This window comes from Acanthopagrus latus, chromosome 16, assembly GCF_904848185.1.
Source record: "Acanthopagrus latus isolate v.2019 chromosome 16, fAcaLat1.1, whole genome shotgun sequence".
NCBI classification, from domain to species: Eukaryota; Metazoa; Chordata; class Actinopteri; order Spariformes; family Sparidae; genus Acanthopagrus; species Acanthopagrus latus.
In genome coordinates, this window is record NC_051054.1 from 16,331,404 (window position 1) to 16,338,816 (window position 7,413).

A 7,413-nucleotide genomic window follows, 5' to 3' on the forward strand; every position below is an offset into this window, starting at 1 on the left:
GGAAGCTACAATGCAATACAGTATGACTGACGGTGAGGCCTTCTCTAGGTTGTACTGCACAGTCAGAGAAACACCGTGTACGAAACAGGTAGTTACATGACACACATTGTTGTATAGTGACTGGAAGATTTTGGAGCGACGACTCACAGCCTAACCCTAACAGCAGCCTTGAGGGGTGGAAGAGGAAGGAAGGAAGGGAGTGGAGAAGTAAAATATTCAGGTGTGCTCTTCTTGACACAGAGGCACAGAAGAGACAAATCACATGATCGAAGTAAAAACAAAATCTATTTGCTTTTCAAAGTTTTAAGATCTATATAAATCCCCCTTTGACTTATAATGTCTTTTCTGATATCGTTTCATTTCCATAGAAAGATATATCATCTTAAAATAATTTAAATTGCATCTGTCTATATCGGAGGATTTAAAATTCACTTAGATATTCAATATTCAGCATACGCGTCTGTGTTTGTGTTGTCACAAATCATGCTTGTAGGCCCCTTTTTTTTAAATCCAATTTTCTTTTTTTACGCTTTCAGAAATGACTGTGAAAACAGCTTTCGAGAGTCAAACTTTGCACTTACGTCAGTCTACACAGTGAAACTCAAACATTCAACTGTAGGACCAAGGAGTAACCTACATTTTTGACCAGAGGGGGAAAACGTCTCTCTCTCATTTTTTTCATTTGTTACATGCATTTAGACAACAGAGTGGCTGTTCTTGATTGCTTTGTTGCACATTATGTCAACAAGCAAAGACAGTCTTTTTCACTCCTGCTTCCTACTCTTTTATTTCACCTGCTTCTTGAAGAAAACTAAATGCACCTTTCCACAAATGATATCCTTCCTGGTCTGGTGTGTGGCGAGGAGAGACTTCAAATGAGGTGTGCACCATACAAGCACCTGGCTCATACCATAGAGATGACCAAGTCAACTTAAGCACTCCCTACATCTGCAGCATCTGTCAGCAACCTGTCTATACTGCAGCATTGTGAAGTTAAACACTTACATGGTGCAACACAGCAGGCAGGTCAGTAGGTCCATCTTAAAAACCTCTAGGAAGAAATTATTCATCATAGCTTAGTGTCTATTGAAAATGTACTGTATTTCCATCGGATCTGAGAGCAGCAATTGAATGCAGAGCAGAAGACACCAGGGAAGTAAATCCAGCCATATAGTTGATGACAGACCCAGCTGAGCATGTCATTACATGCCTTCATCGGAGCAGAGTTGTGTTCTGCCGACAGGAAAACAGTCATCTGGTCTGCTGCTGTGATGCAGACAATTTGCTCACCTGTGTGTTCCTAACAACCCATGTTAAAGAACAGACAATGACAATATGTACAGACCACATTGTCAACATAATCCAGAGTGGAGGACAAATTGCCGCTGATGTTTACTCATGAAGGAAATTCTACAGCTGTGTATAGGATGGCACTTGAATTGTCAAATGCAAGTTCTTGCAGATTCCTTTATTTTAAAATGAGACTACAGTAAAATTAACACTTCATTTGGTTACTTCATTAATACTATATAAACTTTTTGAATTAAGAATGGGCCAAGCGGGAACACATGCTGACCTTTCTGTGAATACACAATGATGCAAAACTGCACATCATTTTAATAGATCAAAGGATGATGGAAGACAAAAACAGACACTTTCATATGGTAGCTGGAAAAAAAATAGACTTCCCTTCACACTTTTAATTAAAAACGTCCTCCCCATACTTTCTGAACAAGATTTTAAAAAGCAATAACCTTATTCAAATTCTCCAGATCTGCCCTGCCCCAAACCCCTTACCAATCACTCGTGGCAAAAATGTTGTGGTCTATGTCAAACACCCTGGTATTGCAAGGGGTTTTTCATCCTCTTGTGCAGTTTTCTGAAGCGCACTTAATTATAAGTGGCATTCCACACACCGTCAGAAAGTCATAAACAAAAGCCTGGAGGAGCGGCTGGTGTGGGAGAAAGAGACTTGGAGTCTGCTGTGAGCGTCTGTCTTTGGCTTTGCAGTTCTTTGTCTGAATGTTTTATTGAGCAGCATGTCCCAATCTTCCCCCTCTGCCAGGATTACAGTAATCAGGCTTCGACCAAAAACAGCACATCCCCGGCCTACAAAGAGTGGACGGATGGGTTTAACAAAGTACTGTGATGTATTTGCAGGAAAGTTCAGGGGAGGATAGGACAGCGGGCTGCAGCATACTAACTACAATCACCACCTTGCAGATGTATGCCACCGTGCCCCAGTCAGGTTGCTGTTCCTGAGCTATGGGGTTAAATAATTGGCCAGAACATCTTTTGCAGAATATTGTGATGATCTTTGATGATTTAGGTATCAAATCATTTCAAAAATGTGTTTTGTGAGGTTACAGAGGCCTTTGACCGCCATATCTATCAGTTCACCCTCACGTCAAAGTGGGTGTTTTGTGCAGTATTTCAAGAACTGCATTTTTGAGAAATTGCGCCTACAAGAATTGGGCGGGGAGGATGGATTACCCAAAAACATAGTAGTATTGCTACAAATGCATTGTACTGATGGTTTTTTCTGATAAGAGAAGAAAAGTTTCACTAACATTTAATTATAAATGGCTAAACAACTAAGTTAATCAACATAAAAAAACAACTGCTTTGGTTTACTAGAACTGTGAATACAAATGTAACTACAGCATATGATATCAACAGGTTGTCTACTCTGCCAGAAATAAGGGCAGCCTGGTCCCTGAATCCCAAATTGAATGCTCTGTGGCTCAGTGAAGATCAATCCCAGAACCTTCACAGTATCATGGTATCTGGGCCAACCAGCCTTGACAGCACACCACACTTCACCACCCACCAAGACCTCAAAAGGGGTGGAGAAGCTTACAAACAGGTACGGCATTGCTGACATAAAGAAGTGAGAAATCTTGACTCCTGAAAAGGAAACCTGCTTACTTTGCTGATTAGCAAAGGCTGAACAAAAAACATACCAAGATACAGACATCAAAATAAATCACAGCTAAGTAAGCTGTCTTCCTCATAATTAAATCTATTTTTTTTCCCTGTATTCGACTAAAGCGTATATGCCCCCACTCAATCCCCCATTAAGTGCAACCATAACCTACTCTCAACACACTGAACAATCAACTCAACTAAAAGAAGAGAAAATAGTCTGGTATTACCCATCGGATATAATCATGGGCCCACAGGGTGTGGATAACAGGGAATACACTTCAATAATCAGGCCTGCAGGGCTGCAATACTTTTATTTGAAGTGTTTGGACATGTGAGGGGGAACAAGTTCTAAAGCCACATTTCAAGCCGAATGTGGTCAATGAGTCACTGCTATCGCTATTGCAAGTGACTCATTACTGCATGGTGTCGTCCATAATAATAAAGCATGTAGTTTAACCTTCACAATGCATCACAAAACACTATAGTAACCCAATAAAAATTGAGTGAGATCCCTCCCATAAAAGCAGTATTTATACAGACATTCTTTTCCATTTTAGCCATGATGCTTTTTTTATTACATTTGTTTTAACTTGGAGCTGGATTCTGCTTTCAGTAAAAAAGACAAAATACTGACATTGCCCTCTGAGCCTGGGAATCACTGGACAAAATGAAAGACTCGGGCTGTAAAATATTTTAACCGTGGTGTCCGTTTGAAAACAGAGGCAACCACAGTCTTGGCTGTCACTCCTAACTGATCTCCACCCTCCCAGTCAGCCACACCAAAGCTTTGAGAGCCCTACATGTCACCAGCAGAACACAATCCAGCGTGTGGTGAGCAGTGGATAAGCAGCTGCTTCAAAGAGCTTTTGTTGACGGGCTCTGAATTCATTTGAATATGAATAGAGATACTCAGTCTGATAACAATAAATGACCACAGGAAAAACCACAAAACCCTTGATCATCAGAGTACTGATCACCGCACTGACTTTTGAAGGGTGGAGACCCGTTTTGAGACAGAGATTGCCATTGACCCCTGACTTAACTCATCCTTGGAATTGCTATGCAGTGTCGTCATCCGCAATTCAGGTCAGTTCATTGCACATTACAGTAAAACAGTTAACTTGGCATTTCCATTGGCAAAAGTTGTGGACTACGAACAGAACGAGTCCATCACATTTTTCATAACTGTTGAGGTACCAGGCACACTAAACTAACTTAGCCCAGAACTTACAAGATGGAGCTAGAAAAAGCGCAGTGTGTTGTTTGTTCATTAGAACTGTCAACTTCAAGTGCAATGGACACAAATGGACCATTTCTAAATATTCCATTGACTACCACTGAGACTCTAGAAACACAGCTAATAAACAGCGACAAACATTGATGGCCTCCATTGTGTTTTTGTGTTCCTTTAAAGGCTGCATGATATGGTAAATTAATATTAATGCATTCATTTTGACTGGTATGGTGATTGCAACATGATTCATTCATTATGATATGATGTTTTGATTAATTGTACAACCCTGTTTCCTTCATTTTCTAGGCTTGTTAAATATGATGTAACACTACTTACATGGTTGACAGTCTATTCCCATCTGCTGAGTACCCTTCCTAAATCTAAAAAAATTGTTTGCAGTGGAAACACAACGCCAATGTAGAGTTTGAATACATGTAGGTACGGGTTTCACGGGTACTATCCAGACAGTTTGGTGTAAATCCAACTATAGTCAATTTGGTTGTCTTTTATGCCTACCATGTACAATGACACTAAAATGTCTATGGTTCAATTCTGGCTGAGGAGTTGTGACACGTCTTAACCCACTTTACCCCTCTCCCATGATTTACTCTCTCTATAAAGTCTACTGTCAAATAAGAGCTCTAAAAACAGTAAACACTGCACGGAGAGGTCCATCCTATGATGCACTAAATCTTTCTGACACATGTTCCCATATGCTTCACAAGTGTGTGGTATGCAAGCAATTTCACACATCCACCTGCAGGGGAGCAGTGGCCTTTCTATCCCAGCTGTTGCTGAACTATGTTGCTAATCCATGTCTTATTTCAGTGGATCCTCAGTGGGCTGGTGGGTGGACAGTGAATCCATAACTGACTTTCTAAAAAATGAATGGTATGCTCCTCTGCTCAACCACTGCGTACTCAGACACCCTGAGCTTAGTCATGGTAAACCGGAGGCATTTCCATGAGCTGCTAATGGAAAAGTTGAGGTAACTGCCTCGTCACAATTGCTTTAGCAATTAGCAATTCCTGGCTGAACTGCATCTGTGTTCTGTTGGCCATGCTCCATCTTTTCATGCTGATGAAAGGGATTGATATGATGCTAAAATACTGTCTCCCAAGTCCCTAAGCATCTACTGTGTACATAAAAAATAGCATTAGCACTGACTACCTACATGCCTTTCCTCAAAACACCGATAGTTTTGTCCCAAAGGTGAAAACATCCACTGGGAAAGCAGCTGTGGTTTGAAGAAGAAAGACTCTGTGTCTACATCACCCACATGAGTACCTACATAGGGAAACTGCAGTGAATTTGAGCAAGGAAAAAAATGACCTGTGCTCCTTGTGCAGCATTCGCTCTGTGTTGTTGTTGTTGTTGTTGTTGTTTTTTACAGCGGGGGGAGGTATTAAGCGTCTGTATTTGCAGCCAGGCCACCCTGAGTATTTGCTAAACAAATTACCAGAGGAGATTTTTGTGTACATACGTGTGTGTGATCCTCTCACTGCTCCGTCTCACCATGTACTGGCTGAGTGAACTGGACATGCACCACACCAGACAATACAGATGAAGATCAAAGCCCTCATTGTGTTTAAACCAATTTCAGGAGGCTTAGTTACAAGCCTAAATGACTCCTGAAAGCACTTGTCGTTGGCTGTGCAGACAGGCTACTAGTAAGGAAAACAGTCTAATTAAATCATGGTTTTAATACCTGTTTAGGCAGATCATCCAGTTGACTGAAGCTGTGCAGTGCTTTCACTGAGGAATGCTATGCATGACTACTTGAATTTGTAGTTGGGCTGACTGCTGCAGCTCAAGAGGACTCTTGTTATTCTTTTTAGGTGAGCGTCAGGAGTGCAGGGATTCTCAAAATTTCTAGGTCTGCATTTTGCATCAGTTGGGTAATATCAAGGTGGCAAAGTTGACGTGCTTCCCCCCAATTCTTTCTCAGTTTTATGAAGGCGAATGGCAATCTTGCACCTGCAACTGCATCCTTGGAGAGGGACGGAGGGTTCAAGAAAGCATGATGCTGCTCAACTGAGACAGCGTTGAGAAAATGTACAGGACACAGCCTGAGTTTGAGGAAATTTTAGTAACCTGTTCGATTGAAATGTAATATTTAAAAGAAAAAACGCGGTAAAACAAAAAGTTTCAAGTTCTTAGTAGAGTACATTTCGAGATTACGACGCATTAATTAACATGGATGCTCGTGAAAGCAGCGACTGTCCTTTAAAAGCAGATAGTTGAGTTAAGTGTTGGCAACAGTGTTAGCTGAGGCGCCACGTTATAGCCATCTCCCCGTACACTGTCTTAGAAAGCAAAAACACCCTTGACTCACTGTAACACACAAAATAATCACTTTACATTTCCCTTTTTTAACCTAATATCGAGCCCAGTGTGTCGCTCTGCTCACCTGGACCTACATATTTGCAAAACAAGAATGTAAGTTATGTTTGAAACTTTGTCAGAAACTCAGAAAAATGTCCTCAACTCACCATTTTCTGACTTTTTCCCAGAAGAATAGCCGTGTCCCTTCAGTGCTACGCCGTGCCAATGTTAAACATGAGTCATTTCTGACTTCGACACAACTTTAAACACATCAAAACACATCCAGGTTTCGCTCAGTGTCCTTCTTTTAACTCAACTCCCTTTTCGATGCGAGCCGACTCCATCCATGAAAAGCCCTTTCCCCCTCCTCCGAGCAGCTGATTGGCCGTCGAGCGGACTTGGGGAGGGCCGCGATTGGCCGTAGGCGACGTCAGTCAGGCTTCCCACGTCTTCTCCGGTAGGATCGGCTCGGGTCGCGCAGAGGAGTTCCGAACGACCCACGTGACGTGTGAGGTGGCTCCCCTGGACACAGCTGTCTGGAGCTGATGTTGGAATGAAGTTTTGTCTAACTAAGTAGACTGCAATGCTGGCAACATACGAAAACATTTCTGCAGCATTCTTTCTAACTGGGAAATAGAACTCCAGAGCGATTCTGGGAAATGTCGGTTTCCCACTGTCACACTTTATTGAGTGTAACAATTAACAGCCAGTAACGTCAACTGATCTGCTCACATGCACAGATGATTCAAAACGTCTATGCTTTTGTTCCTGCTGGTCTGTTTTTGAGCAAACGTAAGTCACACTATAGCTAAAAGGCACACGTAGTTAAAACAAACGCCCCTCATAGCAGTTTTAAGAGATTTAAGGACTTACACACTCCAAATGTATTACAAAAGTAATCTTTGAAGCAGGTAATAATGTCCTTT

At 41.6% G+C, this 7,413-nt stretch overlaps 1 protein-coding gene across 2 annotated transcripts in view; it reads right to left on the reverse strand.

The window, feature by feature from the left end:
- arhgef10 (Rho guanine nucleotide exchange factor (GEF) 10) overlaps nt 1-6,838 on the reverse strand; it is a 53,538-nt gene extending 46,700 nt beyond the window's left edge. For both annotated transcript variants that reach the window (XM_037071496.1, XM_037071495.1), the window contains exon 1: nt 6,655-6,838. The gene's annotated coding sequence lies outside the window, so the exon portion shown is untranslated. The remainder of the gene's footprint in view (nt 1-6,654) is intronic.
- Between the last annotated feature and the right edge of the window lie 575 nt (nt 6,839-7,413).